This window comes from Gorilla gorilla, chromosome 5 (assembly GCF_029281585.2).
Source record: "Gorilla gorilla gorilla isolate KB3781 chromosome 5, NHGRI_mGorGor1-v2.1_pri, whole genome shotgun sequence".
NCBI classification, from domain to species: Eukaryota; Metazoa; Chordata; class Mammalia; order Primates; family Hominidae; genus Gorilla; species Gorilla gorilla.
The window spans coordinates 121144801-121160890 of NC_073229.2; the positions used below are offsets into that span (position 1 = coordinate 121144801).

The 16090-nt window shown below is 37.4% G+C and overlaps 1 protein-coding gene across 6 annotated transcripts in view; it reads left to right on the forward strand.

Moving 5' to 3' along the window:
- KLHL32 (kelch like family member 32) overlaps positions 1 to 16090 on the forward strand; it is a 242441-nt gene that overhangs the window by 99261 nt on the left and 127090 nt on the right. The window contains exon 2 of one of the 6 annotated variants that reach the window (XM_055392007.1): positions 2135 to 2203. The exons of the other annotated variants lie outside the window; for them this stretch is intronic. The gene's annotated coding sequence lies outside the window, so the exon portion shown is untranslated. The remainder of the gene's footprint in view (positions 1 to 2134; positions 2204 to 16090) is intronic. 6 annotated transcript variants of the gene reach the window in all.

Below are 16090 nucleotides of genomic sequence, written 5' to 3' on the forward strand. Positions count from 1 at the left end.
ATTGGAATAGTTTCTTGCTGTGTCATGTGGGTGGGCCCTCCCAAACCCCTCTCCATTATTTATCCCCTAAAACACCCACATATGTATGCATTGGTTAAGACATTAGTTTGTCTTATTTCCTGAGAAAGTGTCCTATAAAGACTTGAAGGTGGCCAGGCATGGTGGCTCGTAAATGTAATCCCAGCCCTTTGGAAGGCCCAATGGGGAGAATTGCCTGAGCTCAGGAATTTGAGACCAGCTTGGACAGCATAGTGAGACCCTGTCTCTATAAAAAAAATTAGCTGGGTGTAGTGGCAGGCACCTGCAGTCTCAGTTTCTTGAGAGGCTTAGCAGGAGGATCGCTTGAGCCCAGGTGGAGGCTGTAGTGAGCCATGATTACACCATTGCACAGGAGTGCACAAAATACATGAACAGTCATGCCAGCAACAACAACAACAAAAAACATACAAGAGATCCTCCTGCTTAAGCCTCTCAAGTAGCTGAGACTACAAAACATACAAACAACCATACAAACCATAAAAAACGTACAAACCAACCAACCAAAAACAGCTTGAAGGTAACAGTACTGCTGATTTTAAAATATGTAAATGGAATCAATGTTGGATTCATGTTGTTTCCTATTTGGTTGCTTTGTAGACTCTTCATTACCATTTCTGCTTCTCAGAAATCACATGTAGTGACACGTGGTGTTTATTACATAAAGGATAAATGGCAGCATAACATTGACAGTAATTTTTTGCTTCCAGCCCCCAAGACTGTAGCCTTCTGCCTTATTCCTAGCCTGCTCCTCAACCTCCATTGAGTCTGTAAACCTCCAGTATACTTCCAGTAAATTATCCTTTTGCTTAAAAACTAAAATTAAAAATAAATATACTTTGTAAACTGTCAAATACCATATGAACATTAAAAGCCTTTTAGTAGTCAGTTTCAGTCTTTCATTCAGTTATCCAAGCCACAGCTTTCTTCTGGGTACGTACTAAGCAGTCCCTGGACTTGATGCTGTAATTAGAATCTGCTCGTTTGATCTGCAGGAATATTGTCACATTCTGATTAAAACAGTTCTCAAAAATTAAATTTTGACTTGGAACAACATACACTAAATCTCTTTTTCAGAAAAAAAATTAATAAAAATAATAGTAAAATAACCCCAAGTCCTTTAATACATATAGTGATTATTTTTAGTTTAGCTTTTTTATGGTTACTGTAAGCATATAAATATTTACTACTGTCCTAAATAGCAAAGCATTACCCTGCAGTTGTCTAATTGGTGCATGAATGTCACTAAAATTAAATCTCATGATGTTCAATATTTTCCTTAGTCAATTTTACACTGTCCTGCCCTGTGATTAATTACTTTGCTTGAGGCCAAGCAAGTACTACTGAGTCCTGTGATAAGTGGATGTTTATGCCAAAAACAACAGCATTGCTAATTCTTGCATATTTGCACATGTTAAGTTCTTTTCTTTTTCTGCCACCTGTATTTCATGTGTTGATCACAGAGGCACCAGAGTATCATTCTTACAGTATTTGAATTATGCATTACATGGTAAACTGATTGTTATTTTCCATCAAATGAATACTTTGGCTTACACTTAATTTTATAAAATCTGTTTATAGAAATCATTAATAACTAGAACAATGTTAGTTAGAAATTGAAGAATATGGCTAAAGAATTTATTACCTTGGAAGATATTATGAAGATCCTAAGAAGAAAAAAAATTTAAGGAGGCATCTAATAGGCAGATTAACAAGGCTGTGGGGAAGTGATACAAATGTATATTGCTTTCAAAAAGTATATTTCTCTTGGGCATGGATGCTCATGCCTGTAATCTCAACACTTTAGGAGGCTGAGGCAGAAGGATCATTTGAGCCCAGGAGTTCAAGACCAGCCTATGCGACATAGGGACACCCCACCTCTACAAAAAATTAGCCTCCTTGGGAGGCTAAGGTTGGGAGGGTCATTTGAGCCTGGGAAGTCGAGGCTGCAGTGAGGCGTGATTGTTCCACAGCACTCCAGCCTGATTGACAGAGTAAGACTCTGTCTCAACAACAACAACAACAACAAAAAAGAGTTAATTTCCGTTTTTGTTTGAATTTTGATATCAAAAACATCAATAAAATAATTTATTTCCAGATTGTACTCGTCTGTTTTCACCATATTTGATGGAATTTTGAAGTGAACAATTCCTGACAGTATAAAAAGGTAAAAATCCAGGTATTAGGACCATTTTTTCCCTGCTATTTTCTTTTTCTGATGACAAATTTATTTTTCTCTGTGAAGCTATAATTTGCCTCTAATATTTTTATTTTAAATGTTTTTCAAACTTTGAATTTTAATTTTTTAGATTCTAGTTAGTATTAATATTTTATCTTATTTAATATTTTTATTACAGTAGCTATTGGTACTTCCTGAATAAATGTGCTTCTTTATGTTGGTTCTTAATGTGGTAAGAACGAATAAACCACATGCACGTAATTCACCATTATCTCAATTTCATAGATATTTACCGAGCGTCTACTACATGCAAAAAAGTTTGTGCCGGATGTTGCAAGGGCTCCTAAAACATCACCACTACAGCTTCTGCATAGAGATGATTGTTGACACTTCAGGAATAGAGACTACATGGGGAGGGAAAGAGAGCAGGAAAAGAATGTCTGTGATCAGAACCTAAAGGATGCTTTTACTTGGGTGGTAGAAAAAGAATGCAAAGATGGCCAATGGGACAAAGAAGGAAAAGTCAAAGATAAAAACATAAGCAAAGTGTACATTTTAATCAAAGCCAGAAAAGGAAAGGGTTTCAGGAGGTTGACATATTCTGCAGAAGACTGAGGAGGACTCAGGAAAATTCAACAAAGTGGTACTATTAGAGAGTTGGGAAAGGAAGGCTAACTCTAAGGGTGTTATATAAAACTATTAATTGATGCTACTCAAAGTGTGGTCCATGGATAAGTGCCAGTCTGCAAAGTGCCTGTTAACTATGCATGCTGATGAGCTACAGGATGTAAATGAACTACATTGTTACACACTGTGTCAGTTCAATGGGCATTTTTTGACAGGAAGTCTTTCTTGAGGAAGCATGTAGTAAGTTCATTTGTGTGCTGGTAATCGGATTTCTGATCTTGTCCCAGATGTTTAAGGAGCGGTTCACAGACAGACTACTTTGAGGAGCACTGATAGAAATACAATACAATGTAGACAAACATGATTTCATTTTTAGATAAAATTTATGATTTCCTGGTGAGGTAATAAATATGATTATAATTTCTATTGAAAATACTTGTGCCGTTTTCTAGACATCAAATAAAACTTGCAAGAATGGGTTTCTTTCTAATAATTCCTGTCACTATTACTTTGGGGTACATTTTAATTTTTATTCTAATTACTCAAAAACATTCTCTAAAAAATACTGCACATAATTTCCAAAATGTGAAGCAACGAAGATGTTACTCAGTAGGTGAATAGGTAAACTATGCTATATTCATAAAATGGAATATTAGTCTGTAATAAAAAGAAATGAGCTATCAAGCCATGAAAATGCATGGGTGAAACTTGAATTTATATTACAAAGTGAATGAAGCCAGTCTAAAAAGACTATCTATTCTATGAATCCAACTATATGACATTCTGGAAAAGGCAAAACTATGGAGACAATAAAAGGTCAGTGTTTGGCAGAGACTTGAGAGAAGGAGGGATAATAGATGGAGCACAGGGGATTTTTAAAGCAGTGAAACTATTCTATATGATACTGTAATGGTCGATACAAATAAGCATACATTTATAAAAACCCATAGAATATACAACACCAGGAGTGAACCCTAACATAAACTTTGGATTTGGTAGATAATGATGTGTAAATGTTGGTTCAGCAATTTTGCCATACTGGTGGGGCATGTTGATGGAGTAGGCTGTGCTTGTGGAGGGGGAAGGAGCTATGTGGAACTCTCTGTACTTTCTACTCAGTTTTACTGGTGAACCTAAAACTGGTCTAAAACATAGATTTTATTAATTAAATTTTTAAATTAAAAAAATATTGTAGGTACCTCACAACTGTCTCATAATTGTTTTATTGTTTTCGAGAAAGGTGGCCTTCCAATGAAGGTTTTGTGTTTTGTTTTGGTTTTTTTTGTTTGTTTGTTTTTTTGAGACAGGGTCTTTGTCACTCAGACTGAAGTGCAGTGGCACAATCATGGCTCACCAAAGCCTCAATCTCCCAGACCTGAGTGATCCTCACACCTCAGCCTCATGAGTAGTTGGGACCACAGGCATGTGCCACCACACTTGGCTAATTTTTCTTATATTTTTGTAGAGACAGGGTCTCCCTATATTGCCCAATACTGAACTATTAGGTTGTAAAAACAAAATGTATTCCTTTGAAGAACAGATAATAGTCATGGTCTATCAGGTCTTAGTGTCAAAGTTGAGTGATTCTAAGATAATGAAAGTAGATATTTTTAGGTGGAGAGTAGCACTCTGAAGATGATCTGCCTGGCTCTTTTGTTAAAGGTTGTTGCCGTTCATCTAGACGTATGTATATGCCTAAGAAGAGCGTTATACTGATGCTGTTACAAAAGAGAGAAATCAGACACTGATTGAGTGTGAGTTCTCCAAAGAAACATAACTAAGAGGAATAGATAGATAGATAGATAGATAGATAGATAGATAGATAGATAGATAGATAGATGGATAGATAGATAGATAGATAAACTCTACTGTAAAGAACTGGCTTACATGATTATGGAACCTGAGAAGTCCTTGGATCTACGGTTGGTAAGCTGGAAACCCAGGAGAGTTGGCTGTATGCTTCTAGTCCAAGTCTGAAGGCCTGAACTAGGAGAGCTGTTGGTGTAAGTTCCAGTCTGAGTGTAAGTCCAAAGGTAGGATAAGAACAATGTTCCTGCTCAAAGACAGCCAGGCAGAGAGAAGGAATTCTTTTTTCACTTAGCCTTTTATTCTATCCAGGTCTTCAACCAGTTGGATGAAGCCCACTCACATTAGAGAAAGCAATTTGCTTTACTCATTCTACCAATTCCTTGACTTGCTTCTGGGAATCCCTAGTTGACTAATAATTTTACTTTAAAATATTTCAAGAAAAAAGCATAATTTAAAAATATAACGAATATAGCTTAAGAGCAAAAACAAATATTTTTCAAACTCTATGAAGAACCCATATTTTTGTTTATTTATTATTTTTTGCACTTTTAGGGTCAGGGTACATGTGCAGGTTTGTTATATAGGTAAATTGTGCATCATAGGAGTTTGGTGTACAGATTATTTCATTACTCAGGTCCTAAGCGTAGTACGCTATAGGTGTATTTTTATCCTCACCCTCCTCCAACCCGCCACTCTCAAGTAGGCCCCACTGTCTATTGTTCCCTTCTTTGTGTCCATGTGTACTCAGTGTTTAGCTCCCACTTATAAGTGAGATCACGCAGTATTTGGTTTTCTGTTCCTGCGTTAGTTCACTTACCGTAGTGATCTCCAGCTCCATCCATGTTTCTGCAAAGGACATGATTTCTTTCATTTTTATGGTTACACAAAAAAGAATAGTACATGTGTAGTACATATTCCATGGTGAATATGTACTACATTTCCTTTATTTAGTCTACCATTAATGGGCATTTAGGTTGATTTCATGTCTTTGCTATCGTAAATAATGCTGCACTGAACATGCATGTGTCTTTATGGTAGAAAATATATATATTCCTATATTCCTTTGGGTATGTACCCAATAATGTGATTGCGGGTCAAATGGTAGTTCTAAGTTCTTTGAGAAATCGCCAAAGTTCTGTCCACAATGGCTAAACTAATTTACATTCGTACCAGCAGTGTATAAGTATTCCCTTTTTCTGTAACCTTGCCAGCATCTGTTATTTTCTGACTTTTTTAATAATAGCCATTCTGACTGGTATAAGATGGTACCTCATCATGGTTTCGATTTCCATTTCTCAAATGATTAATGATGATGAACATTTTTTCATATGCTTGTTAGCAGTATGTATGTCTTCTTTTAGAAAGTGTCTGTTCATGTCCTTTTCCCACTTTTTAATGGGGTTATTTGTTTTTTGCTTGTTAATTTTTTTAAGTTCCCTATAGATTCTGGATAGTAGACCTTTGTTGGATATATAGTTTATAAAAATTTTCTCCCATTCTCTATAGTGCCTGTTTACTCTGTTGATAGTTTCTTTTGCTATGCAGAAGCTATTTAGTTTAATTAGTCATTTGTAAATTTTTGGTTTTGTTGCAATTGCTTTCGGCATCTTTGTCATGAAATGTCTGCCAGGGCCTATGTCCGAAATGGTATTTCCTAGATTATCTTCCAGGATTTTTAGAGTTTTAGGTTTTACATTTAGCTTTAATCCATCTTGAGTTGATTTTTTTGTATATACTGTAAGGAAGGGGTCTAGTTTCAAAGTTCTGCATATGGCTAGCTAGTTATACCAGCACCATTGATTGAATAGGGAGTCTTTTTCCCATTGCTTGTTTTTGTTGACTTTGACAAAGATCAGATGGTTGTAGGTATGTGGCTTTATTTCTGGGTTCTCTGTTCTGTTCCATTGGTCTATGTCTCTGTTTTTGTACCAATATCATGCTGTTTTGGTTACTGTAGTCTGGTAGTATAGTTTGAAGTTAGTTAATGTGAGGCTTCCTGCTTTGTTCTTTTTTCTTTGAGTATTCAAGCTCTCTTTTGGTTCTGTATGAATTTTAAAATAGTTATTTCTAATTCTGTGAAGAATGCTATTGGTTGTTTGATAGGAATAGCACTGAATTTGTATGTTGCTTTGGGAAGTATGGCCATTTAACAATATTGATTCTTCCTATTCATGAGTGTGGAATGTTTTTCCATTCATTTGTATTGTCTCTGATTTCTTTGAGCAGTGTTTTGTAAATCTTGTAGAGATCTTTCACCTCCCTGGTTGGTTATATTCCAGGTATTTTATTCTTTTTATGGCTATCGTGAATGTGACTGAGTTCTTGATTTGGCTTTCAGCTTGGACGTTGTTGGTGTATAGAAATGCTACTGATTTTTGTACACTGATTTTGTATTCTGAAGCTTTGCTGAGGTTGTTTATCAGATGTCAGAACTTTTGGGCAGAGGCTATGTGAGGTTTTCTAAGTATAGAGTCACATCATCTGCAAACAGGGATAGTTTGATTCCTGTCTTCCTATTTGGATGCCTTTCATTTCTTTCTATTTCCTGATTGTTCTGGCTAGGACTTCCAGTACTATGTTGAATAGGAGTGGTGAGAATGGGCATTCTTGTCTTGTTCCCGTTCTCAAGGGGAATGCTTCCAGCGTTTGCCTATTTAGTATGTTTGCTGAGGGTTTGTTGTAGATGGCTGTTATTATTTTGAGATATGTTCCTTCAGTGCCTAGTTTATTGAGTTTTTTTTTAACACGAAGGGATATTTAATTTTATCAAAAGCCTTTTCTGCATCTATTAGGAGAATCATAAGGTTTTGGTTTTAGTTTTGTTTATGTGATGAGTCACAATAATTGATTTGCATATGGTGAACCAACCTTGCTTCCCAAGGATAAAGCCTATTTGATCGTAGTGTATTAGCTTTTTGATGTGCTGCTGGGTTTGGTTTATTAGTATTTTGTTGTGGATTTTTGCATCTATGTTCATCAAGGCTATTGGCCTGAAGTTTTCTTTCTTTTTTTTTTGTTATGGCTCTGCTAGGTTTTGGTATCAGGATGATGCTGCTCTCATAGAATGATTTAGGGAGGAGTACATCCTCCCCAATGTTTTTGAATAGTTTTAGTGGGAATGGTATCAGCACTTTTTTGTACACCTGGTAGAATTCGACTGCGAATCTGTCTGGTCCTGGGCTTTTTCTGGTTGCTAGGCTTTTTATTACTGATTTAATTTTGGAACTCATTTTGTCTGTTCAGGATTTCAATTTCTTCCTGGTTCAGTCTTGGAAGATTGTATGTTTCTAGGAATTTATTCATTTCCTCTAGGTTTTCTAGTTTTTGTGCCTAGAGGTGTTCATAATAGTCTCTGAGGGTATTTTGCATATCTGTGGGGTCAGTGGTAATGTCCCCTTTGTCATTTCTGTTTGTGTTTATTTAGATCTTCTCTCTTTTTTTCTTTATTAATCTAGGTAGTGGTCTATCTCTCTTATTTATTCTTTCAAAAAGCAAACTTCTAAATTGTTGAACTTTTGTATGGTTTTTCACATCTCAATTTCATTCGATTCAGCTCTGATTTTGGTTATTTCTTGTCTTCTGCTAGCTTTGGGAGTTGGTTGCTGTTCTTTTCCTATTTCTTCTAGGTGTGATGTTAGGTTGTTAATTTGAGATATTTCTAACTTTTTGATGTGGGCATTTATCACTATAAACATTCTTCTTCAGTCTGCTGTAGCTGTGTCCCAGAGATTCTGGCATGTGGTGAATTGATTCTCATTAGTTTCAAATAATTTCTTGATTTATGCCTTAATTTCACTGTTTACCCAAGTCATTCTGTAACAGATTAATTTCCACATAATTGTGTAGTTTTGAGAGATTTTCTTAGTATTAATGTCTTTTCTATCAGACTGTGCTCTGAGAATGTGGTTGGTATAATTTCAGTTTTTTATTTTTTTTAATTTTCTGAGGATTGTTTTCTGGCTAAATGTGTGCTTGATTTTAGAGTATGTGGTATGTGCAGAAGAGAAGAATGTATAGTATGTACAGAAGAGAAGAACGTATATGCTCTTGTTTTGGGGCGTCAAGTTCAGTAGATGTCTGTTAGTTCCATTTGGTCAAGTGCTGAGTATAGGTCCTGAATATCTTTGTTAGTTTTTTCCCTCGATGATCTGATACTATCAGTGGAGTGTTTAAGCCTCTCATTTTTATTGTTTAGTTATTTAGGTCTCTTCATAGGTCTCTAAGAACTTGCTTTATGAAGCTGGGTGTCCTTCTGTTAGGTGCATACATATTTAGGATAGTTAGGTCTTTTCATTGAATGAATCCTTCACCATTAGGTAATGCTCTTCTTTGTCTTTTTAAATTGTTGTTGTTGATTTATAGTCTTTTTTGCCTGATACCAGAATAGAAAGCTCTGCTCTTTTCTGTTTTCTATTTGCTTGGCAGATTTTTCTCCATTTCTTTACTTTGAGCCTATGGGGGTTATTGCATGTGAGATGGGCCTCTTGAAGCGAGCATACAGTTGGGTCTTGCTTCTTTATCCAAGTTGACATTCTGTGCCTTTTATTTGGGCATTTCTACGTTTACATTTAAGGTTAATATTGATGTGTGTGGGTTTGATCCTGTCATCGTGTTGTTAGCTGGTTACTATGCAGACTTGATTGTGTAGTTGCTCTATATACTTAAATGTGTTTTTGTGGTGACCAGTAATGGTCTTTGTTTCCATGTTTAGCACTCTTTTAAGGACTTCTTGTAAGGCAGATCTTGTGGTAATGAATTCCTGTACCATTTGCTTGTCTGAAAAGGATCTTATTTCTCCTTTGCTTATGAAACTTAGTTTGGTTAGGTATGACATTCTTTGTTGGATTTTTTTTCTTTAAGAATGCTGAATATCGGCCCCCAAACTCTTCTGCTTATAGGGTTTCTGGTGAAAGGTCCACTGTTAGCTTGATGGTGATCTCTTTTTAGGTGACCAACCCCTTCTCTCTAGATGCTTTTAAGAGTTTTTCTTTCATATCTACCTTATGGAATCTGAGGACTATGTGTCTTGGGGATGGTCATCTCATATAGTGTCTCACAGGGGTTCTCCACATTTCCCAAATTTTAGTGTTGGCCTCTTTAGCAAGGTTGGGGAAATTTTCATGAAAGCTATCTTCAAATATGTTTTCTAAGTTGCTTGTTTTTTTCTCTCTCTCTTTTAGGGATGCTAATGAATTGTAGATTTGGTCTCTTTACATTATCCTATATTTCTTGGAGGTTTTGCTCATCCTTTTTTACTCATTTTTATTTATTTTTGTCTGACTGAAATATTTTGGAGAGGTGGTCTTCGAGTTCTGAGACTCTTTGGCTTCATCATTTCTGCCGTTAGTACTTAGGATTGTATTATGTAATCCTTAAAGTGAGCTTTTCAGCTTTACCAGCTCATTTCTTAAAGTGGCCATTTCATCTTTTTGCTCCTGTATCATTTTATTGTACTTCTTAGATCTCTTGGATTGGGTTTTGATTTTCTCTTGAATATGGATGATCTTTGTTCCTATCCATATTTTGAATTCTATGTGTCATTTGAGCCATTTCAGCCTGGTTAAGAACCATTGCTGACAAACTAGTGTGGCTGGTTGAAGGTAGGAAGACCCTCTGGTTTTCTGAGTTGCCACAGTTCTTGCACTGGTTCTTTCTCATGTGTATGGGCTGATGTTTCTTCAGTCTTCAGGTTGCTGTCCTTTGGATGAGGTTTTTTGCTTTTTCATCTTTGATACCCTTGGGAGTTTGATTGTGCTATAAGGTAGGTACAGTCAACTGGCCTCATTTCTGGAAGATTTTATGAGGCCAAGGCTCAGCTCAGCACTCCTGGACTATGTGCTCTAACTCTGGGGGGCTGGCAATGGGGCCCTAGCTTTGTTCTCTGGCCCCTAAAGGTTAGGAACCTGCTGCACTGGAGGGGCCAAAGTGTTCCCAGTCTGCTGGCCACAACCCGATGAGGGCTGCCCACTAAATCACTTCATCAAGGTGATGGCAGTGGAATTTGTGCTCGCTTGCACATGCCAGCGATTGCAGCAATGCTCAGTGTGTATGTGAATTGCCTGGGATGTGGGACCAGTGGAAGCAGGGCAGTGGCATTCCTGCACCTGCTCATGCAGGTGGTTTTGGTGGTGGTGACATGACAGGGTCAGGGCACTGGGGTAACAGGTTGTCTGGCATTTGTGCCAGTGGTGGCGGCATGGGGTTGGGTATCAGGGTGTGCTAGCACCAGCAGAGGGAGGTTGTGGTGGGGGGAAGGCCGTGGCAGCCCTGTGTGTTTCAGCCAGTTCCAGTGCACTGGAACTCTCTGACAGTCAGGTGTAGTCTGCCAGCAAAGGAGCTATGGTAAAATTTTCCAGGAAGTACCCTGTTTGGGCATCTGAGGCTGCACTGCAAGTGGGTGCAACCAGTCTGGAGCCCTAGGAGAGGCCAGAAGACAGGGTAGTGCTCAGATCAGACTAGCCCCATCTCACAAGGAAGACCACCCTGCTGTGTCCAGGTATGACAGTCACCCCTAGGCTAATGTCTCCTAGAGGAGCATAGGTGTCCCTGGCTGTGCTCCACTGCAGCCACTCCCATGCCAAACCCTCTGAGCTGTGCACAGGCTGGAGTCCTGCTCCTGCCACCTCTCCCGGCAGCTCTCCCTGCCAGGGTAAGTGTTTGTGGAGGTCATGGGGTCTCCTGCTGATAGGATTCTGGAGGTCCACGGTGAGAGCAGGCCATACCTTGGCTGTTCATCTCACTCCTTCCCCAGGAGACACTGGAGCCCAGGAATGAGTCCCTTTGCTCAGCAGCCCTGTGCAGGGTTCCTAGCATCCTTTCCCTCCAGCCCAGCCTCTGTGTCTTCCTTCCATCCACTCATTGCCTTCTCTCCAAAGATCTGCTCAGAGAGTATTTCATTCTTCCCTATGTCCCTGTCTCTTGATGGGAGGTGTTCCTCCTGGCTGTGCTTAGCCGGCCATCTCGGCTCCCCAGCCGCATTTTTATAAGATAATTAATTAGAAGGGCAGTATAGTTTTAGACTGAGACCAGTCTAATTTATAACGTCTCTGTTCATATACTTTCTGGCTGTGTATATCCTTGGGCAAGTGGCTTTATATCATTAAGTTATATATTCTTCTCCAATTGTAAAAGCAGGTGAGTTGTCACTTCATGGGGCTAATGTAGAAATTAAATAAGATAAATGTCAGTTGCAAACCAAGGGTCTGAAACATACTAGATGTTAAACTGATGGTTTACTAGTATTGGTGATGGTATCTAGTTTTCAAGCACAATAGAGTGGAATTTTGGTTTATAAACCAAAATTCTGTTAAGAAACAGTATTTTTAAGGCTATTCAGCAGAGACAATTTTTACCAATTTCATCTATATTTTAAATTTAAATGTTTCTTTTATTTTGAAATAATTTTTCGCAAGGCTTTGCTTTTCAAATGTAAATGTTTAATCTTTTAAACACATTGGCTGTCTGGGCACCTAAAACTCTCTTCACTATCGACACTTTAGGATTTACTGGCCATGCTGTTGCTTCTGTTTTAATTTGCAATAGAGCACTTGTATAAATGTAATTTGAAATGTTTGGAAAGTTGTGTATGGGATTGGAAAAATGCATGCGAGATGTTCCTTTGCTTTGTATATTGTGAAAGGGAGGATTTGTACATGCTTTGTTGTTGTTGTTACATACGCTAGTTTACTGTTTTGAACATAATTTGTTTACTACTTTGAATTCCCTATTTGATGGAAGTGAAATGTGATCTTGCTGGACAGTAGAAGGAAAGACTGCCTGTATTTCATGCTCATACCTACCAAAGCATCAGACTGTTTCATATTTAAGAGCAGTTTAAAAAGCATGTGAGGGACTTCTTAATCTTAATTCTAGTGTCTTAAAAAATGTATGTGGAGATTATACGTTTTTGAGACACTATAATTAAGGTCAAGAAGGGAGGTAATTTGCATTCCCCTTGAAAAAGCTTTGATACCAGCTCTGGGGACTGAGGGGCATTGTCAGTGAGAGGGCCCCACACAGAGCCTTCTATGTCTCCAGCCTGCAGCCTGGAGAACTATGAAGACTTCTGTTTAGCCTCACACAGAGGAAGGCAGAATAAACAAACTGAAATGGCTCAAACAAGCTACTGGGTTTTTCCCTAGACTTAGGGTAAGGAAAAGGATCAGGCACTGATTTGACAAAAAAAAAAAAAAAGTGAGCATACAGAAAAATATTTATAGGACACTCTATGCCATGCTCCTGGTTCACTGCAGATTATCAATCAGTGGAAAGTGATAGAAGCAATGGAAGCATCAGCAGAATGGGTATAGAGGTAAGATAGCAGTTGCAGCAGCAGTGGCTTGGCTCTGGTAGGGCTGGTGGAGCAGGGCTGCTGTATTAGAAGAGTCAGGACTTGTTCATATGTCTGTCTCTCCCTCTCCCCCAGATCATAGCTGAATACCCAGCCCTGGACTTTGCAGATAATAAGTGTAGCAAATATTTTTTAAAACATTTATCAGCATCATTTAAATTATTATGAAAGTTTATAAATTGAATCCTATATAGTGCATTGTTCCCCTTAACTATTTCTGATTATATATCATCTTGTTATTTTAGATATTGAAGAATTTATCCCTCATCTTTCCTCAATTTTGTGTGTGTATGAGTGAGGAACCACAAAAGTGTTTTCCTAAAAAAATACTTGCTAATATTCTGCTGTGTGTTGTATTTTGGTCCTAATGTTGAAAAACAAATATCCTCAAATGACCTCAAATCTTGCTACCTAGGGAAGGAAATAGTGGCTTTTGGGAAATCAAGAACTTTTGAATATAAAAAAAGTACCTAGAAGAATAAAAGGCACATTCCTTTATGTATCTTATAAGGCTTTCTTTTTTTCCTAAGTAGTAAAACAATCATTAGTTTCACTGAGTATTTTGGACAGCATATTAGAAATTTGGAGTACCAAGTTTACTATTCTTTACTGGAGATTGTCCAGCAGAGGAAAGCAAATACCAGTGGATGTGTGGAAGCATTTTCTGATCTTTAACACGTACACCTGCTATACCTAACAGCCTGCTCAGAAGAAGGTTCTATTTCTAGATGGTAAATGAGAGCTTCGCAGTGGACCATTATTTTATCATGAGTGTTAGTGGGAGGAGGGACAGCATTTGGACATGAGGGAATTATCATGTATGCCATCATATCATTGCGAGGTCATTTATCTCTTGTCTAGCCAAGTTCATGTTAAATTCTACTAGGTTAGCACTTGAGGTCATTTAACAAAACTGCTGTTTTTTAAGAATAGGAGACATGTTCTTCTTTGAATCCTGCAAGAGGTGGTTGCTGAAAATAATAGGAACCATATCTTCATATTTTAGGCAAAAGTCACTTTTAAGAAGCTTTGTGATAAATCACCTAGAGAAGCCAGTGAATTATGCCCTAATGGTTGGAATGAGACAAGCTTTCTAATAGTGATGACAATTATTAATTACTAATCACAAGTATGTGTGTGGTGGGAGTGAATCTCAAAGCTATAATAAAAGGAAATTTGTGCCTTTTTGCATAATGAATGAGAAAAGTCTCTTCAAAAGAGCAAAGAAAACTATTAAATTATAAAAATGTTGAATTTCTTGTCACAACCTTTAAAAACTCTATAAACCCATCTAAAACCCCAATTCACTGTAGTGTGAAAAATAGATACATATTCAGAGTGATCATTTATCTTGAATTAAAATTAAGCATCCAAGTCATTGCAAACTTATCTCCTGCTTATGGACATGCTGAAATAAAAGTATTTAAAACTTCGTAGTAGAAAAGGATATTAATGATGCAAGGATAGGCCAGAAAATGAATACACTTCTTACTAAGGAAATAATGATTGTTATTCAAGCTGCAAAACCTAAACATGGAAAGGAAGGTAAACTGGCGTTTATTAAAAATCTTTCTTTCTTTGCTAACCTCAGTCCTAGTTGTATTCACATTTGTTACTTTGTTTAATCCCCCCAATAATCCTTAAATGTAGATATTACAACAACTTTACAGATGATGAAATAAAGTTTGCTAAACATTGAATAATTTGTAGTCAATCACGTAACTGCTGAATGCTAGAGTCTAAACCCTAGCCTAGGCACACATGCCTCCAAACCCCCTCCATTTTCCATTATACCAAGCTGTGTGGAACTGAGTACTCCCTGTTCATGTCTGCCATTAGCTATTGAGCATTATGGTAGGCAAAATAATAGACCCCCTGGCCAAAGATGTCCATGTCCTAATTTCTGGAGCCTGTAATAATGAAGTGATGGACCTTGAGGTGGCAATACTATTCTGGATTATGTAGCTGGACCCAATGTAACCACAAAGTCCTAAAGATAGAAGAAAGAGTCAGCAGAGTCACAGTCAGAGGAGTCAGGACAGAAGCAGAGGTTGGAGTGATGTGATTGTTGGCTTTGAAGGAGGAGACCATGAAACAAGTGACTTCTGTAAGCTGGAAAAGACAAGGAAACAAGTTCTTCCTAAAGCCTCCAGAAGGAATACAGCCCTGCTGACACCTTGATTTTAGCCCAGTGAGACGCATTTTGGGCTTTCGACTTCCAGAACTATAAAATAGATTTGTGTTGTTTTAAACCACGAAGTTTGTGGTACTATCACAGTAGCAAGGAAACTAATACAGGCATCTTAACAATTGCTAGCTGCAGTGAATTTTTCATAATTTTTGTGAATTTTCAGATGCGGCTTTGCTTACTATCATTTCTGTAATCCTGGTCTCATAGTGCCACCTGAAAATGTTGAGAAACGTAATTCAGTCATAGGTTTCAGATTTGAAGAGCAATTAAACTATATATGAGGGTTCTCATATAAGAAGTAATTGGGTTCCTTTATTTCAAAGCAGAATATCAGAAGAGAGTCAGAAGGATTTGACATGTTTGATGTAGAAAACTTTATTGTTATTGTTATTGTTATTGTTATGGTTGTGGTTATTTTTCACTGCACCTTCCTCAGCACTCTAAGTCCAAAAGAGCCCTTTTTCAAAATTTCATCTTTTTCTTGTTAATAATAGAGATCTCTGTGCCTCTAAATGGTGTTTGGTCAGTGAGTTTTGTAATCTTAAATGGCAGAAATGTCATGACATGTAATTTTGTGAGAAAAAGATACTTACCCCTCCTAGCCTTTACATAAGTGAAATATAGTAAATGCTCTTAAAATAACTGTATATTTTCTTGTGAGAAATAACATTCCTTGTACTTTATGAGAAAAATATGTGTAAAGTTGCACATCATAGAAGATGCAGATTTTAATATCCAGTGTATTTCAGCAGTTTGGTATCAGAAAAGTGCACTGAGCTAGTGTTAAATAACTTCTTATTAGAATGTCCTCTCTATTGTTAAGTTGCCACATTATATGAGGAAACTCACTTCAGTTTTTGTTCCTTGGTTTCGTTGTTGTAAAATGGAGAGAATAGTA